The sequence below is a fragment of the Peromyscus leucopus genome, chromosome 20, assembly GCF_004664715.2.
Source record: "Peromyscus leucopus breed LL Stock chromosome 20, UCI_PerLeu_2.1, whole genome shotgun sequence".
In the NCBI taxonomy this organism is placed as follows: Eukaryota; Metazoa; Chordata; class Mammalia; order Rodentia; family Cricetidae; genus Peromyscus; species Peromyscus leucopus.
Window position 1 is genome coordinate 42,656,218 of NC_051080.1, and position 10,966 is coordinate 42,667,183.

The following is a 10,966-nucleotide window of genomic DNA, read 5'->3' on the forward strand; positions in this document are numbered from 1 at the left end:
CAAGTGTATGCTCAAGAGATATGAGCATATGACCAGCAGACACTTGTTCTCAAATGTTTACAGCACTATTGTTCACACAAGTCAAAAGGTTGAAAAAAAAATCCAATGTCCATCAATTAATGAATGGATTAAAATGTGGACTAGCTACAGAATGAAGTATACTGGACCATGAAAAGAAGCAAAGCATTTACAGTCCTCTATATGGGCTGCTGATATGCCAGGAGAGTATTCGGATGCCCATCCTTTTCCTATTCATAAACATGCCACTGTTTGATCACTCCTAATAATCCTGCTCATGTGTCCTCTGCTTTACAAGGCCCACAGAATCAGACTAAGACCATGCCAAACATTACTATCCCATTGGTGAACAGTTTAAAAACGTTCTGGATGTTCCTAGTAAAGTGCTCTTAGTAGTGATGCAGTTAATCTCTGGACCTTGTGTTCTCAATTGCTACTATAATTTTCTCTACTCAGATGAACCTAGAACAATCTGACTCCATCTGAGTCCTCTTGACTGCCCTCTAATCCCTTAAAGTTATCAAGAGTAGAGACACTAAATTCTTCTACATCCATAATGTCAGCTGGGAACACTCAGACTGATTCCATATCCCTTTCTTTGGTGATTTTAGGGTCTCAGCTTTCCAGGGGTAACTATTAGGTAGCTACAGAAAAATCAGCAGGCTTGGAGGCCATCGAGGAAACATCTTTATATCTGCTACAGCATATTTCTCATGAAAAATTACTAATACCAGAGATTGCTCCAAGAACCCCTGATGAGAATGCTGCCTCATCCTGCAGGAGGTGCAATATGGGCAACAACTATGCCCCATCCTCCACCTACCTGCCTATTGGAACAAAAGTCAGGAAAATTAGCCATGACTACGCCATTTTGAAAAGTTTTTCCATTTTGGGTTAAAAAGTGACAATTTCCTGAAATCACAGTAATTAGCATTCCAGAACTAAAGCCTAGGTTCCTACCACACCTTACCCCTGCAAAAGCCCGATGAGGGCTGGCCATCAAAGATGTTTATCCCTCAACTGACATTCTTTTACTCCTCACTTACTATCCTGTGTTTGCTCCTAGAAACAGCCAATCTCCGCAGAAAAAAAGAAACATTTCAACCCTCTTCCCTAAGTTCCCCTTCTGCCCTGTAACTGCTTTGCTTTGTAAGTGAATTGTAGTTAATGATTCTTACAAGACTGGTATTTCCCCACCCAATGCCATCCTTTAAAAAGGGAGCAAAGCACTGCTGCATTGCTATATCATAAGTGAATCTTGAGAACACTGTGCTAAGTGAAAGAAAACATGCTATGTGATTCAATTTGAATGTTGTTCAGAACAGAGAAATCTATATAGAAAGATTTCTTTAAAAGTTATTGCTTAGGGCAAGGGGAAAAGCTGTAAAGGGGACAGGAAGGGATAGCTTAAGAGACAGGCTTTTCCTGTGGCCATGAAAATGTCCTACTATTGACTGTATTAATGGCTATGCATACTTGTGAAAGTATAAAAAACATTTTATATATTTTATAAAGTGAGTTATGTGGTATATGAATTATATGTCAATAAGCTGCTGAGAATAAACAATAATTAAATCCACTTAAGAGCCAAATTGATCTCAATTTTATTAAAAAGCTCTTGCTTCATGGATCTGTTTATTTTGCAATTAATGAAGGTCAAAGGGCCAAGCAAAACACATTGTTACTTGGGTACTCAGAATTTCTAGTTATAACCCCAACTGCAAGTACAGAACCTGTCACAACTTCCAAAGGAAGATTTATTTACCTTATTAGCAAACCAAGAGTGTTAAGTTTCTACCAAGGAGGGTAAAATATTTGCTGATTGTTTTAGAGAGGTGTGCTAGAAGGTTAAACCTCTTTAAGAGTTTCTGGCATTTGAAGTTCTTAGAGAAGTAATGCATTGAAGTGCATTTAAAACTTCTAAGGGTGACATTAGTAACCATCAGTATGAACTGACCAAGTATTTCAAGCTCAAGTTAATTGCTGGATAAACTCCTGGCTATCAACAAAGAAAATAAATACAAGAGTTATTTAGTTGTAGAGGGGATAGAGCAATGTAAAGCCTGAGGACTAAGCGGTAGCAATACTTGGATGGGAAGAGGATAAACCAATCAAGAAGAAAAGAGGGCAAAGGAAAGGAAAGGCGTGAACAACATATTTAGCTGGGTGCTGGAAATACGATGTTTCTCGGGTCAGGGACCCAACTTGAATCTTTTCATGTTATGGAAGAGTTTACCAGTAAGCTACAACCTGAACCCTAAAAATGGTTTATGATTTTAAACCAACTTACTTCACATTTACCAACGGTTGGAAATATATGACAATTTTTTTTATCATGTAGTAAGAAAATTTTAATACATATACTGACATATATCTAGTGATTTTTTAAAAATGCTGTCTTGCATCTGTTTCCTATGTTGAATAAAGACAGCTTGAATGGAGTCTAGATTCATTTATTTGCTTAGTGTGAGGGAATAGTGAGAATAAATCCAGCCTTGTAAAGGGAACTATCTATACATTAATTTACATGCAAATGAAAAGCAGGATTAGCAAATACTTGCCAATTTTAGGAAAGCCAGCTTGGTCTCTGTATGAAGAAACAATGCTTGACTAATCCACAAAAGTTCTTTCAGAGGAAAAATAAACTTGTGGAGAAAGGAAAAGCATGCATGTATTTTCCTCTTGGAAAAGTCTGCACAAATTTTTCACACCAATGATTGTTTCTTAATTAAGTTACCCTTGGACCAGACAGAGGGGTTTTTATTATGGATAAAGAATTAATGTCAAAGTAGCAGAGCAGGAATGTTATTAAAAAGGAGAAGTGTAAATTGTGGTATTTCCCAACAAATCAATGCAAGGTCAATAAAATTTAATGGTTTATTATGTTTTGGAAAAGAGAGTACCCAGGAAAAATCTCTAAATTTGAAAACGATACTTTAGTATAAGTGAACAAACACATTACAGAGAAAATTGTACACGCTCCAGTTACGTAAATGGATTTGACTGCTAAGTCCTCATGGGGCACAGAGAGCCAGGCATCATAAAGGCTGGTTCTTAAAGATCTCTCATGAGCGGTTGAAGCTCAGAAGATTGAACATTAAACTGGAACTCAGACAACTGGCATTGTTGATTTCTCTGTCCACACATGCCACTGTGCCATGTCTGCTGGGCGTATTTGGCTCTGTGCCAGAGCATAACAGAAGGCGTTGGCTATGCACGGCATGGTTTTCTGTGTTGTAGAGCAGGATGATGCGGTGGGTGCTCCATAAAGAGAGAACCCTTAGCAGTAGCTCAAATGACACTTCCTGGTCTCAGGAAATGGAAGGGGTGACTCCGCTGACTGGGAAGAGAGGGTACACCAATGATGGGATGGCACCTGTTACGGTCTGAATGTGAAATGTCCCCCACAAGCTTGTGTTTTAACCTCGGTCCCCAGCTGGTGGCACTATGTAGACTTGGGGAGGTGGGGTGTAACTGGAGGAAGCAGGTCGGTGAGGGTGGGTCCTTGAGTGTGTATTATTGTGATGGTTAATCTTGATTTTGAGCTTGATAAGACTTAGGATCACTGTGGGGGGAAAAAATCCCTGAGCTGAGAACCAATATTCATCTCTCTCTGCTTTCCTGACTAAGGAAGGACACAATGGGACCAACTGCCTCAATTTCCTGCCACCATGACCTCCTTGTAAGACAAAATAAACCCCTCCTTCCTTTCCTCCTTCCTTCCCTCTCTCTCTCCCTCTCTCCCTCCCTCTTTTCCTCTCTCCCTCTCTTCCTCCTCCCTCCCCTCCCTCCCTCCTCCCTCCTTTTCTCCTTCAGTTGATTTTGTCAGGTATTTGATCAGAGCAATGATAAACGTAATTAACACCATTTTCCTGCCTTTTCCTGTCACCCTCCCTGCTGCCTGCTGTGTAGGAGCGAGCGGCGTCCTTGGCCACAGTCTCCCACTGCCACGGTACCGAGCAGTTGTGGACAGAACCTCTGAAACCACTAGTCACATAGGCCCTTCCCACCCAAGGGATTCTGTGAGTGTCTTGCTGCTTACACTACAAGTCTACGCAGAGAACTAAGCCACTGCAGTCTGAGGGAGATGGCAGCCATGGTGGAGGAAAGATGTGAGGATTCAGAGGACAGGAGCCCGAATTCTGTTACTCATTCAGCACATACTGGGTGATCGTCTCCTCCATCCCTACATCGCAGCAGTACGAATCCACTGCTCCCTGAGGGGCAGCCACTGTTTCAAGCAATGAATGAAACAAGGTCTGTATTCTCATGGAGCTAACGACCAAAGTAAACCTGATATCAGATAGACCTGTGCTTTGAAGAAAACAGAACAATCGGTTCTGGAGTGGCTGGACACGGATCAGATGAAAGTCTAGCCTCCAGTCAGAAGCATTAACAAAGGCCTGGAGTCAAGGAAATGTTATACACTTAGGAGTCAGAAAAAAAAAGGGGGGGGTATAGCTCAGTAGTAGAGTATGTAGTTAGCATGCAGGAAGCCCTGAGTCCAATTACTTATAAAGAAACACCCCCCCACTCCCACCATTCCCCAACCCTGCCACGACCAAGACAGTTCCCCAGCTCAGGGAACCCAAAGATGTTACTGATAAAACTCCAATGCAGAGAGAGCACGGGAGATTTTTACCCTCAGTAGGAAACACAAGTGAAAGACGGTAGGTGTGAATTCTATTTCCAGAAAGAGCCACAAGCATGAAGCCCAGGAGGAAGAACAGGGGCTGAGAACACTCCAAACATACAGACTCTGGACACCTAAGAAGAAGCCTCCTGTGGGAGCAGAAGCAGCAGCTAGTGAGGGCAGCCATGCTGCCTGTGGCTGCCACAGTCACCGCAGGAATCAAAGGACTCGTCCTTTGTCCTTCTGTCCACTGTCAAGTCGCCTCTGACAACAGGAATCAGGAAAGAGGAGGCATTAGGGTCTCAGTGTTATTCTTGTGGTGAGTTTTCACTGAACTAAAACACAAAACTTTGTAGTATTCCTCTATCTGTTGTTAGGTTTATCTTGTTCGTTAAAAAATAAATCTAGGCTGGACATGGTTGTGCATGGCTTTAACCCCAGCATTCAGGTGGTAGAGGTAGATAGAGCTCTAAAAGTTCAAGGTCAGTCAGGGCTACAAAGAAAGACTATCTTAAAACAAAACAAAAAAAATCTGTCAACTTTATGAGAAGGGGGACCTCTCCTACTGTGAGAAAAGTGGCCAGCACACAGTCAGCAGTAAGTTAATGAATACTCATATGACACAGTGACACACTCCACTCGATCACCTCACTGTGAACGGCTAGAGCTCATTTCTTTGGGTGTTTAATCTTTACAAGGAGAGAGTCGGTACTCCACACAGACCAGGCTCCACTCACACACTTGGCTCAGCATGCTGGACAACCATTTCTGACAAACCTCAATATGACTAAGATCAAGATATCCAGTACCACCAAACTGTGGGGGACAGAAATGCAAAAGTAAAGCCCTGTCTTCAAAAGAATCAGTCAAACAAGAGAAGCAAGCAGGTGAATGGTTGCATGGTATATGCCACAGTGAATGGTTGCATGGTATATACCACAGTGAATGGTTGCATGGTATATGCCACAGTGAATGGTTGCATGGTATGATGCATGTATATACACAGTGAATGGTTGCATGGTATATAAAGTGAATGTTGAAAAAAAAAAAAAAAAAAAAAAAAAAATGTATATACCACAGTGAATGGTTGCATGGTATATGCCACAGGTGAATGGTTGCATGGTATATCCAAGTGATGGTTATGTATTCACAGTGTTTGATTACACAGTGAATGGTTGCATGGTATATACCACAGTGAATGGTTGCATGGTATATGCCACAGGTGAATGGTTGCATGGTATATACATTTTTTTTTATTTTATGGTATATAAGTTTTGCATGTATATACCACAGTGAATGGTTGCATGGTATATGCCACAGTGAATGGTTGCATGTTATATTTTTTTTTTTTTTTTATCACAGTGAATGGTTGCATGGTATATACCACAGTGAATGGTTGCATGGTATATGCCACAGGTGAATGGTTGCATGGTATATGCCACAGGTGAATGGTTGCATGGTATATGCCACAGTGAATGGTTGCATGGTATATACCACAGTGAATGGTTGCATGGTATATAAGTGAATGGGCAGGTATATGCCACAGTGAAAATATAAACAGTGAATGGTTGCATGGTATATGCCACAGTGAATGGTTGCATGGTATATACCACAGTGAATGGTTGCATGGTATATGCCACAGTGAATGGTTGCATGGTATATGCCACAGGTGATTGGTTGTGCGGTATGTGACACAGATAGGCACAATTAAGTGCCTATTGGCTATTTGACGTCATAAGATGCAAAGAAGTTGGATCAAGTCTAATCATTTAATGTCTGCGTTACCCCTTTTACATCAAAGAATGGAAAGCTACTAACAATGGAAAGTGTATCTTTCTCTTTCTCCCGTCTGTCTGTCTGACTGGCAGGAAGGAAAGAGCAAGCAGCGGGTATTAGTAGGAGAGGGGGAAATGGACAGTGACACTCAAACTTAATCTCAGTGTCCTTCAGGTCGTAAGACACCGTTCCCTTATCTGTGTGTGTGTGTGTGTTGTGTGTGTGTGTGTGTGTGTGTGCTTGTGAGTGTGTGCAATGCACATATGTGTGCATATATCCATGTGTGTGCAGGTGTATATGTAGATAGGAGCATTGCCCGTGTGTGTGCATGCATGAGAAGGCCAGATGACAGCCTCAGGTAACATTCCTCAGGAATGTTGTTCACTGTATTTAGAGACAGGATTTCTCATTGGCCTGGAGCTCACGAAGTAGGCTAGGCTAGCAGACAAGTGAGCCCCAGGGAGACGCCTGTTTCCACCTCCCCAACACTGTAAGTACAACAGCATGTCACCACCATATCTGGCCTTTTAAATATGGGTTCTGGGTATTGAATTTTGGTCTTATTACTTGCAGAGCCAAATAAGACCTGAAATTCAGTATAATCACAGAGTTTTTGTTTGTGTTTTAAGACAGAGCCTTACAGTGTAACCCTGGTCTGCCTAGAGCTCACTATGTAGACCAGGCTGTCCTTGTACTCACAGAGATTCATCCACTTTTACCTCTCAATGCTAGGATTAAAGGAGTTCACCTCCATGCCCAGCTCCAGAGAGGCCTTTTTGAAAACAGTTCAAATAAATTAATTACTGGAATGTGCACAATTTTAAATATGCAAATAGAGTTTTAAACTTGGAGAGGAGGGGGAGGGGTAGCAGTCTCTGTGTTGGTGTGGATTTATACAGATGATTACAGGAGGAAAGAGAAAGTAATGAAACTCTTGTGACTTGAAAACAGAGCAGAGGCAAAGAGATGGCTTTAAGGAAACACAGAGGGAGACTTAAGAGCCAAGCTCAAGTCCACAGACGTACTTCACTGTGAGACCTGGAGATCACTCATAATTACTTGAACTCTCAGTTTCTGAAAGAATGTCAGCTCAAGAGATCAGCCACAGAGATTTAATTGGGTAAATTAAGTGGAAGTCCCATCCAGACTCAATCTATCCCTGCTCAGGCCTGTGTCCCCATGCAGGGGGCATGGCTAGGAAGCAGTCTCCATGGAGCACAGGGAGTCCACACCCCCAGAAGAGAAGGGGGTGAAGAAGTGAGGTTCCCTTTGACTCCTAGACAATGAACACAGGAAACTGAACTTTTCTTTAAAGCCAAAGAAGATTCTGAGTAGAAAATGGTCAGATTCCTAGGGTAATGCATTTTCTCCCTTAATGCAGGAAGGCATCACAAAGACTGGATCCAAGGGTGTTAAAATATAATAGAATTAGACTCACGGATTGCCAAGATCTTGATAAAAACAAAGTTCAGACACAGGAACCACCAACCCCGGCTGCCAGAATTTAAATCAAGTTAAGTCCAATCAATCTTCAGCATATTCAATGAGGGAAAACACTTTTTATAGCACCCGACCTGGACTCCAGCAGAGAATCCTCAGCCATGGGAATTCATAGACCTCTATAATGCCATGTTAGTCTACACTCACAGCAATTACTTCTTGCTGGGAAAAATGGGCATTTTAGTTGGAGATGGCACAAGGCCAGAGCAGAGCCTTTTGGAGGCATTAGAACCCTCAAAGTGTCACCAGTCACGGCCCGTGCAATCTCAGCTCACACAATCTGTGTTAGTGTAGTCATTTAAAGACAACGACGACGACAGGAGGACCCTGGGTCCGGAAGGACTGCAGACTCCATGGCAACAGAGTTCGCTCCAGGGGAAGTCAGGTGAGCTGCTCAAAGGCTCTCAGTTCTGTTAGTAAACCAAATGGGGACTGGATGGGATGAAATGACAGATGGCTAATATTTCTTATTCTTGTGTACACAAAACAGGTTTGAACCAGCCTAGGAGAGATTCAGGCATTCATCCTGTGGATTGGCCAATTCAGTCTGAGGTGAGGAGGCACTCCCAAGCATACCAGACTCCTTGGAAACATGTTAAGTGGTAATGATGATGGCCAGGGATGCCAGAGATGTCAAACGTATTTAAAAGTGAGGAAAACCCAAGCCTGCCGCCCTTTGGGTGGGACACCATTGACTCAGGGGGTGTGATTCCTCTACCGTGGTGTGTGTCAGAGCATCACAGATCTCACCTCACAGAGCCAGATGACACGTCAGGAAGAATGTTTCTTCATGAAGATAATGAAAATGGAGTTATCAGTGAGATCATGTTTCTTCACGAAAGATAATGAAAATGGAGTTATCAGTGAGATCAGCTAGGAAGTATAAGTTGGTAGTAATAAAAACAACCAGTTTTTAAGAAATTTTCTTCCTTTCTTATTGACAATTTTTTCATATAATATATTTTGATCACTTCTTTTCTTTATTCTCTTTGCTTAATATCCTTTGAGGAGAGACATAAACCATAATACAGCCTCTCAGCTAGTTTCCCTGGGTTTGAACATTACCTTTCATATTTTCTAAATGGGTGACATTTGAGAAGTCATTTATATCCCTGTGCCTGGTTTCCCTATTATTTATATTTATACTTATCTCATATGTTTATATACTATGTATTATTTCTATTTTTTAAGAGTTTTTTTTTTTATTTATTATGTATACATTTATGTATTTATTATGTATATTATTTATTATGTATTTATTTATTTATTTATTATGACTGCCGGCCAGAAGAGGGCACCAGAACTCATTACAGATGGTTGTGAGCCACCATGTTGTTGCTGGGAATTGAACTCAGGACCTCTGGAAGAACAGTCAGTGCTCTTAACCTCTGAGCCATATCTCCAGCCCCCGTATTATTTCTATTTTATGTATAAGATTCAGTAGCACTTTAAAGATTTTCTATGAGGAATTCAGTGTGTGTGTGTGTGTGTGTGTGTGTGTGTGTGTGTGTGTGTGTGTGTGTGTGTAGTGTTTAAAGCAATCCTAGTATAACAAGCTATCATATTTCCCATGGGTGATTAGAACAAAATGTATATTTAGCATAAATTAACCAGTATTTAACCATTTTCAAGATGGAAACAACACAGAACTATTCACAATCCCACTATTTTTACAAAATGAAAACATACAGAGTAGGAAGTATAAGTTGGTAATAATAGAAAGAACTATTTTTTTTCATTTTTTATTGAAAAACTTTTTCCATACAATATATTTTGATCATGGTTTCTCCTCCCTCCCCAAACCCCCAGATCCTCTCTATCTCTACCCACCCAACTCTACGCCTTCTTTCTCTCTTTTTAGAAAACCAACAGGCAAGGCAACAAGAAAACCAGAATGAAAGAAAAAGAAAAAAACACAAGAAACACACACACAAACCAAAACAAAAAAACCCACAAAATTATAAACCACAAAATCAGGAACTATAATACATAGGCAAAAGACCAGTGGGACAAAAAAAATTCCCAAATGAGACAAAAAGCACAAAAATACATTGAGCTCATTTTGTGTTGTCCATCGACTGCTGGGCAGGGAGCTGCCCTTAAGTGTGGTTAATATACCCAGTGAAAAATTCATTTTCCCTTTGAAAGAGATGTCACTTGGAGATAGTTTCTTGGTTAGGACGTGGGAGCTCATTTCTACTCCCCCTCTCGGGCTTAAACCTGTGCAGGCCCCTGCACGCTACCACGGTCTCTGTGAGTTCATCTACATCTCAGTCCTGCTGTGTCTGGAAGACACTTTCCCTGGTCCTCCAACTCTCACACTCTGTCTCTCCTCTTCTGCAGAGCTCCCTGAGCCCTGAGGGTGGGTGTGGTGACGACATAACATTTAAGACCGAATGTTCCAAAGTATCTCACTCTCTGCACATTGTCCAGTTGTGGTCTGTGTGTGTTAGTTCCCATCTGCAGGAGGAAGTTTCTCTGATGATGGCTGAGTGCGGCACTGATCTGTGGGCATGGCAGCAGGTCACTAGGAGTCATTTCATTGCTGTGTTCCTTCAGAGCACAGGAGTATTTGGTTTTCTCCTAGGCTTATTGGTCAGGTTCCTGCTCACTTGAGCGGGGTCAGGCGTAGGGTCCATCTCATGGAGCGGGCCTTAAATCCAGTCAGAGAATGTTGGTTACCCCGACAATGTTTGCGCCACTATTCCAGCAGCACATGACGCCGGCAGGCCACGGTTGTAGACTGCAGGGCTGTAGATGGGTTGGTGGTTACCCTCTCTTCTGGGAGCGTGCAGAGTACCTTCCAGCACCATAAACACTGGTCAGCAGGGTGAAGGCTCTGGGTAGGCACCAGCTCAACTTCTCTGTATTCAATGAGATATATAAGTGTTGTCCTTAGACAGATTTTTCTTTCAGCCACCGGCTCACAAATAGCGACCTGGAGACTTCTTATTAATTATGAAAGCTCGGCCTTCACCTAGGTTCATTCCTAACTAGTTCTTAAATTAACCTATATTTTTAAATCTACATTCAGTTGCA